Here is a 9132-nt window from a genome sequence, read left to right on the forward strand (position 1 = left end):
AAGATGCATGGATAGACACGAAGCAGACTTATTGATGACTGAAGTCCATGAAGTTTCTTTTGGTACTCAGTCCAATGGACATGCTATGGCAAAGAAGATGTTGCGAGCAAGTTACTATTGGCTGACAATGGAATCTGACTGTTACAAGTTTGTGAAGAAATGCCACAAGTGTCAAACTTATGAGGATAAGATTCATGTTCCTCCGACACTGTTGAATGTCATTTCCTCTCCATGGCCCTTCTCCATGTGGGGAATTGATATGCTTGGCATGATTGAGCCCAAAGCTTCAAATGGACATCGTTTCATTTTGGTGGCTATTGGCTACTTCACAAAGTGGGTTGAAGCGGTATCGTATGCGAATGTAACCAAGCAAGTTGTTGTAAGGTTTATCAAGAATCAGATAGTATGTTGTTATGGTGTGCAAAGTAAGATCATTACTAATAATGGTTCAAACTTGAATAATGATATGGTTGAAGCTCTTTGCAAAGACTTAAAGATTGCACATCATAATTCTTCTCCCTACAGACCGAAGATGAATGGGGTTGTCGAAGCTACAAAAAAGAACATCAAGAAGATCATTCAGAAAATGATTGTGACATACAAGGATTGGCACGAGATGCTCCTAGTTGCATTGCACGGGTATCGTACATCCATCCGCATTTCAACAGGGGCAACCTCTTTCTCACTTGTTTATGATATGGAGGATGTGCTCCCAGTAGAAGTTGAGATCCCATCATTGCGTGTGCTGATGGACGCTGAGTTGACAAAAGTTGAATTGTGTCAGACCAGATTTGATCAGCTGAATTTGATTGAAGAAAAGAGGTTAACTGCGATGTGTCATGGTCAGTTATATCAGTAGAGGATGAAGAAAGCTTTTGATAAGGTCAGACCTCGTGTGTTTAGAGAAGGTGACCTTGGGCTCAAGAAGATTCTATCTTTCAAACCAGATTCTAGGGGCAAATGGACTCCTAATTATGAAGGCCCATATGTTGTTAAGAGAGCCTTTTCAGGCGGTGCTTTGATTCTTACAACTATGGATGGTGAAGAGTTCACTCACCCTATGAACACAGATGCAATCCAGAAATACTTCGCCTAAAAATAAAAGAACAACTCTCTAAGTTGAAAACCCGAAAGGGCGGCTTAGGCAAAAAATAACGTCTCGGTGGATTGAAAACCTGAAAGGATGATACAGGAAAAAATTAGGGACATAAAATATAAAGATTTATCCCCATAAATTGAGTACCCCATCTTGGGGCAATTTATGCAAAAATTAGGGATCATGGGAAGTAACTGCATCCTGCTGATCTTCAGTTTTGAAGACATTCTTGAGCAAGTTAGTCAATTCTGATTCATCATTCCCAGTTGACGCCAAGAGCACAGTGGATATTGAAATAGGTAGAAGGATTAGTGATCATTGTATTCAATGTTTCCCTTTTCATGTAAGTTACCATTTTTCAACTTTTGTAAAGATCTATGGAGTCTTGTCATTTACAGACTACCATTCCATTAAATAAAGTTGAGCTTTTATCCAATTGTTTCTAGTCTTGTTTATTTCAGCCAAATAGATTTAAATTTTATGATGATCATTTTTGAAATTAAATTTTAAATCAAAATCATGTTTACTTAAATATATAAAAGCAGTTACTTTGAAAAGCAATCAATATCATTTAAAGGAATATCAACAGCGGTTTGAAAAGCGGCAAGCCCTAAATGTGGAGCATTATCGGTTCTGCCCAAGCAGTTGCCGCGATCCCTATTTCATCCCCAACAACATTTCAACAGTCGAGTTATGTTGGTTTCCCCAGCTGAGTTTCTTATCGGCCTCCATTGAGTTGTAGGTGCGTTGTTCCGGCAATTTGCATATATTCACCATAAGTCGTCATCTCTGTTAGCCCTGATTCTGAGCATTTTTGTGGTGGTCCTCTGCAGGGTTGTCTCCCAATTGATATGGTGTTGACCTAAATTTCCCCGCAGAGTTGATATGGCAGTTTCCTCGGCAGATCCTCCCCTTTCTTCCCCAGCCAGGGTTGAACCTTCGAGGTGGCTGAATCTCTCTATTTGGTTCCCTCTTGTAGGGATTGGCTAAGTATTGTATCGATGATTTAAACCAATGACATTTGTATCCTTTGTGATTGTTTTGTCAACATAATCATCATATATACATATACATATACATTCATAAATTTCATTATTGCATTGTTGCACTTTATGATTCATTATTCCTTTGATCCTCTATTATGGTGGTACCCTTTCCCCATGTAGTTTTGGTATGTCTGTCCTCTTTCAATTGTAGAGTGTCAGCCCATTAAGCAGAAAGAATTTAACCTTTCTCATTCCCCACTGAGTTATTTCCTCGTGCATGATTATTATTTCAGCTTCCTCCCTAGTTGATTATTTGGATGGAACTACTCCCCTTGAGTTATATCCTCATTGGGTTGAGTCCTTGATTGACCATTTATTTCTAGATCTTACCTAGATAGATGCTTTTTGGTCCCCTTGAGAGTCTATTACCCAGTAACTGGTAATATTCTTCTCAATTTGCAAGTATTTTTACTTCTTCCCTAAGATCCGGAAAAAGTAACCATTTTCTCCCCAGCGGATTTGTTTTCACGTTTCCCCCGGAAGTCAATCTTTGATATGTTCATCCTAACCGATGACGGATATTTTCTTCCCCTGCTTTGAGTCTATCCTTGATATGTATATCTTAACAAGTGACGGATATTCTATTTTTTGGTATTCTACCAAGTAAAAAGGTAGTTGTAATCCCTATTTTATTTCCTAGAGAGTTAATCCTTGATATGTTCATCCTAACCGACGACATGTTTCCTTTTCTTTGCGGTCTTCTGCCCAGTAACCGGTAGTTGTAAATCTTGCTTTCCCTTACGGAGTCTATCCTTGATATGTTCATCCTAACCGATGATGAATATTCTCTTTTTGGTTTTCTATCCAGTAACCGAAAGATATAATTCACATTCCTCCCCTCTGAGTCTATCCTTGATATGTTCATCCTAACTGATGACGAATATTCTCTTTCTGGTATTCTATCTAGTAACTGATAGATGTAATTCCTACTTTTTCAGGCGGTTTATCCTTGATATGTTTATCCTAACCGATGATGGATATCCTTCCTCGCATCCCCAGGTGAGTTTATCCTTGATATGTTCATCTTAACCAATGAAATATATTCTTCCCCTTTGAGTCTCTCCTTGATATGTTCACTCTAACTAGTGAAGGGTATTATCTTTCTTTGTGGTCTTCTACCTAGTAACCGATAGTTATAAATCCTATTTTGGCTTTTCCCCAGCAGGTTATTTTTACCCAGTAACTGGTAATGAATACACCTCATAGTTTGCCGTCAGCGAGTCATCCTTGATATGTTTACCCTAACTGGTAACGGATGTCCTCCTTGTCAGATTTTGGTATCTCCTTACCCCAGTAACCGGTAGTGGATAACATATTTCTGTTACTCCTTTGTTGAAGATTATTTCTTCCCCAGTTGAGTCTGAATGTGTATTTCCTCAGTGAAATCGCCATTTCCTGTTTGGATCGAGTATTTCAGCTTTGTTCTGATCTACCCGTTTTCCCCTGCAGATGTCCTTTATTCCCTAGCTGAGTCCTTCCATTGATTTATTTTCATGGAATCCCTTGAGTCCCATGGTAGTTTTGAGTCGTAGCCTGGCCTACACAAAACTTTTTTCCCCAGAGTCTCGGTCTCCCCAGTGAGTTTTCCTTACAAAATGCATTGTGCTCCTGCGGAGTTTCGGTCTCTCTGGATTCTTTTCCTTTGTGGCAACATTTTCCCCATAAATATTATTTTATCATTCATATAATATGCATCATGAGGTCTTTTAGGGACAAAAATTTGTTTCTATATGTTGTTATTTAAGCCAATTCTATTGAGTCGATGCGAAGATTTTAACCTTCATCTCCTCAGTTACAACGTCCTTAAATAGGGGCAGTTGTAAGACCCAAATTTTGACCCTAAGATCCCTCATACATTCTCATCATATACATTAGAATTTGGATCACACCTTGGAATCCTCCTTACCTTTCATTTATTGGGTTTGCATTGGGAGAGATCACCAAACACCACTTGATTGTATCATACTCCATTTTTCTTTATTTTTACTAACCAACATACCAAAAATATGTCATTGTATAGTTTAACTCTTTTGTAGGTAGTGCACATGCTAATCTTTGATCTATTAAGCTCATATCTAGGGTTTAAGACCCTCATTGCATGGAGTTCAACCAAGAATTGGTCTACTATGGCTCTAAGTATCATATATGGATTCCCATGATCTTCACATGTTATATTGGTCTACTATAGCTCTAAGTATCATATCTTATATGACTTTATCAACAAGTTTCTTCACCAATTGATCAAATATTTCAAGGGATACTTCACATTTCATCATCATATGCATATATGATCCTCCATGAGTCCCAAAAGTCAAGAGAATATCAAGCTAGCAAGTTGGTTCATGGTGGTTGACCAGAGGAAGTCAACTAGTCAAAACTGGGGTTCCCTAGACCCTATCTACTACAATTTTTGTCATATGAAAATTATTCCAAGATAAAAGTTACTCTAAATGATATTTCAAACAATTTTTATGTTTATGTCTAGACCTAGTTTTGCTTGGAAAGTCATTTTTATGGTGAAAGATTATAGGTTATTTTGTCTAAACCCTAATTTGGAGGTCAACCTCCCAAGATAATAACTTGCTAAATTTTTATGAGATGAAAGCCATTCAAGTTGCATGATAAAATTCAATATGTCTACTTAAACTTTCATGTTTGGAGGAAGTGCAAATTCAACTATTAAGTACATGTGATATGAGGAAATATTATAGGTCATTTTGGGCCCATACCATTGAACAAATGATTTTATTCAACTTCTAAAATGCGTAACTCCTTCATGATAAATCCAAATGAGGTCCAATTTGTGAACAAATTAAAGGGATTCGAAAGAGCTATAACTTTGATGAAGGAACCTTTCTCATTCGAAGTCCATAGAAAAAGTTATTCAAGGTGGAAGAAGTGAACATATGGCATGTTCCAAGCTTCAAATGAAAAAATGTTCAACATGAAGCTTGTTCCTCTTGATCTAACCTTTTTAGTTGTCTAAAGTCCTACCAATATAGGCAACAATATTGAGTTGCTTTGAGGTCAAATTGAAGCAACTCATATCATGATCCTCAAATTTCAACTCCTTGTATCTTTCTATATACTTGGAGTTAGACAAAATTGAGGCCAGATTTGAGCTCCTGAGCATTTTTACTTTAAATTCATGTCGTCCTTTTTCATTTTGGTGATGGTTAAGGGTGGACCAGTCTAGTGAGGTCCACCAAAGAAGAAGACTGGAGCTCTGGCTCCAGCGATGTGTTGGCATGTCTCCAAACCACATGATCCTTCTATTTTGTTTTAATCTTTAGCGTCTAAATTGATTAGCACGCGTGTGGAACATTGACTAAGGCTCACCATGGAATACACACTCTGATCCACTTGATATGCCACCTCGATTAATGAGGGAGATCAAGTGGTCCACGTTTTTGCATTATTTGTGATTTTTATTTTAATTGATTTATTTGCATTAATTCATATTAATTTTAATATTGATAAAAAAAATACGGGATTTTCACCAAAAAATTTCAAATAATTTTCTATTTCATTTTATGAATTAAAATTATTTTTTGGATCAATAATAAATTTTTTCAGGATTTAATTGTTTTTATGCATATTTTTAATTGTTTAAAAATACTTTTAAGTTTCCAAAAATTATAAAAAAAAATCTCCAAGGTCCTTTGAACTTGTTTGATCTATGATAAATCTATTGGCCATTTTTTTGGTGTTTTGAAGAGGTTTTAGGTTTTTGACCAACCATAATTTAATTTAACGCATTTTTAATTGATTTTTAATTGTTTAATTGTGAATAAATTATTTTGATCTATTTCCATTGACTTGTTGAGTTTGACTTTTGTTGTTGGGCCTTGGTCAAGGTTGATTTGACTTTGTTAGATTAAATCATTGGATTTAGGGGATTGATGAAATGTACATTTCATCTCCCAAAATGAATGAATGATTTTAATTTGATAAAAGTCCTCCTTTGACCAATTTGTGTTTATCTCATTTCCCTTCCCTCTTCATCTCAATCCAATTCTATCTCCATCCATTTCATTGACCCATGATATCTTTATATCCTAAGGCTAGTTGATTGCAAAATCAACATAAGTATGGATGAGATTAGGTCCACCCTTTTGCCATTTTCTTTGTGTGTGGCATGTTTTAGGTGTATGGTTCATTATAAAATATCTCTAATATGCATTAACACAAAAAAAATTATTGCCCGACCTCAAATAGTTGTGACTTTTACATAAGTCCAATTACGATTGTTTAACATAGCGCTAAATTTTGACACAAAAAGGCATAGCATTCTAGTAAGTGAGATTGTAAGTCTCCCCCCTTTCATGGTATTTTGTGGAAACTTGGCCTTTTTTCCTTCCTTTGGAAGATGTATTGGTTCAAGAATCCATGCTTGTGAATAGAAGGTTGAGTGTTCTCCAAAGAATGACTTAAACAACAAAAAAGCAAAAACAATACTAAATTCTAATCAACTAACATTTAATTTCAAGCCATTTACTTTTATGAACTTTAAATTCAAGTCTTTTATCATTTGCAATTATTCATACCATTTAACTTGTGTATTTTAATGTCATTTTCACTTTGCTCACTTGAGCCATATTTTGTGATATATTGTGATTGTATATACTTGTTTGTTTATTTTGTTTGTGTTTGTGGTCTTTTGACCTTAATGTACATAATAATAACAAAAACCTTAAAAAATACTTGTGTGGACCGTTGGATTTGATCTGAGACTTTGGACTTGAATTAGGCAACACTCCTTATGAAAAAGGACTTGGGCAATGCCAATATTTCTTAAACCAAGTGCTTGTGAAGTGAACTTTCATCTGATGCAAATATTGAAGATCCATTTGAGTTCATCTGCTACATGTCTTATTAAAACTGTCTCTTTTGAACCTGTGTCAAATGCATTATTCCGAGTCATTTAAGCAGTATGTCATCTGATACATGGGAGATTATTAAGAAGATCATGAAGTTTCTAGCTTGGATGTGGCTATCTTTATTTGATGCCTTGCTCTTCATCTTTCTATTTGTGTATTGATATTTCTTGATTCTAAAGTCCAAGGGAAAATTGGGTTTCTATATGACATTCTTGTCTATTGGATTGCATCCGATTGGTCAGATCTTTTCAACTCATAACTTTTAAATTTTTTCTTAGGATTAGTCTCTTCATATCCTCCCACTTCTTTAATTTCAAATCTCTCCCTCCTTTCAAAACCTTCTTTTCTTGTGTTTTATAAATTTAGACTCTTTTGCAAATTAGAAACTTTGGCCTTATGCCATTGCATTTTTAAACATCTTTTTTCTTAAATCAAACTTATAATTAAATCTAATCATATTGACTTAAAATTTCAAAAGACAAAAAGAACTAACACTCATTCAAACTCTTTTTAGGCTCTTTATGCCCCTTTTAAATTTAATCTTTTTTTAAAAGCAAGCAACTCATTTTGAAATTGATACCATGAAATACGAGGTTTTGATCCCTCATTTTTATGTTGGTACGTAGGCACAAGTCCGAATGTCTTGTCAAACAGAAAAATATAATTAATGAATTATTTTCTCATCCCAACACTCTATTTATTGCAAACATCTTTATACCAAAACACATGCACATATAAAAAAGGGCTCCCTAGGAGTACCTAGGACACTTTTGGTGCTAACACCTTCCCTCTGTGTAACCAACCCCCTTACCTATAATTTCTGGAATTTTATTAGTTTTGATTTGAAAACTTCTTATCTTTGGGTTTTGTTCGTACTTTTCCCTTTACCCTTGGAAACAATAAAAGCGCGGCGGAGACTCTGGTTTTATTGACGTTAAGTTTACCCATAGCTTAATGGTCATGAATTTACCGCTACACAATCGTCTGAGGAGTCTGGATCGTAGGCACACCCCATGGAAAAGCATAATTTCCGGTAGGAGTGGGGGCGACGAGAGCCTGATGAGGGATAAAGCCCCATTAGCAAATTGAGAGGAGAAATTAGGGGGAATTCCCCATAGATAGGAATCAGCAAGCCTGTTAGAAGTAGAAGTGAACAAGTGTTGATTCACAGCAGTCCGTACCACGGTCTCCAAGGGAGTTTCGATAATGGCAATGACATCAGCAGTAGTAGTGGTCACGACAGCAGCACTAGTGTCATTTGTAGAAGCAGGGTTAGTAGAGGTAATAACCCTATGAGTTTAGAGATACTCCATGATGGTCTCCATGTTTCCCTGGAAAGGATCCATTTTGCCTTGGATTTGTTTGCACGGGTATAATAGCGATGACGAGTCATCATAGTTGCTGCGAAAAGATGGTTATCCTAAGCATTTTGTTTTCTTGTTAGGAAAATGTATGAATATATAGATGTGTGCAAGAAGAAAAGAAAATTTTCGAGGGTGCCAGTGTGTCAGTGTGCATATATGGTCATATAGTTAGTAGGAGTAAGACAACATAAGTATTCCAACAAAATATCTTTTATTCATTTGAAGAAAAAATAGTATAAATTATTACAACTGGAAAATATGTTCAATGAAGTACACGAATATCAACCTTGATTCTTTCAAATACAACCCTACACACTGATACAAAATGAAAAATAGCCCACAGAGTGTTGTAAGGAATATGTCAGAATACGCCTTCCACTGTAATACATGAAGGTCCCCAAGCGAATGGTCAACAAACTTGACCAGGCGTGCATGCCTATCATTCCAGTATTTTGCATCTTTAACAAGGTTGTAAAATAGGCGTTGTCACCATTCAACGTTCGTGATCACTCCTTAGATCTGCATGAAAGGTTTCAATCGCCACAAGAGGTAACGATTCTATCACTGGTCATGCCAATTCGTAAGGATCACTAAAGGAGAAATTTTTAATTTCCGCTGCATTCTAGATCGCTATTCTCCTTCAGTGGTATTAGAGCCACTTACGAAACCATGCATCTGATAGCTGTTTATTTTCTATATTTTCTGTATTAATACGATTAAAAGATAGAATGAATCAAATAATAAAT

This window comes from Lathyrus oleraceus, chromosome 3, assembly GCF_024323335.1.
Source record: "Lathyrus oleraceus cultivar Zhongwan6 chromosome 3, CAAS_Psat_ZW6_1.0, whole genome shotgun sequence".
NCBI classification, from domain to species: Eukaryota; Viridiplantae; Streptophyta; class Magnoliopsida; order Fabales; family Fabaceae; genus Lathyrus; species Lathyrus oleraceus.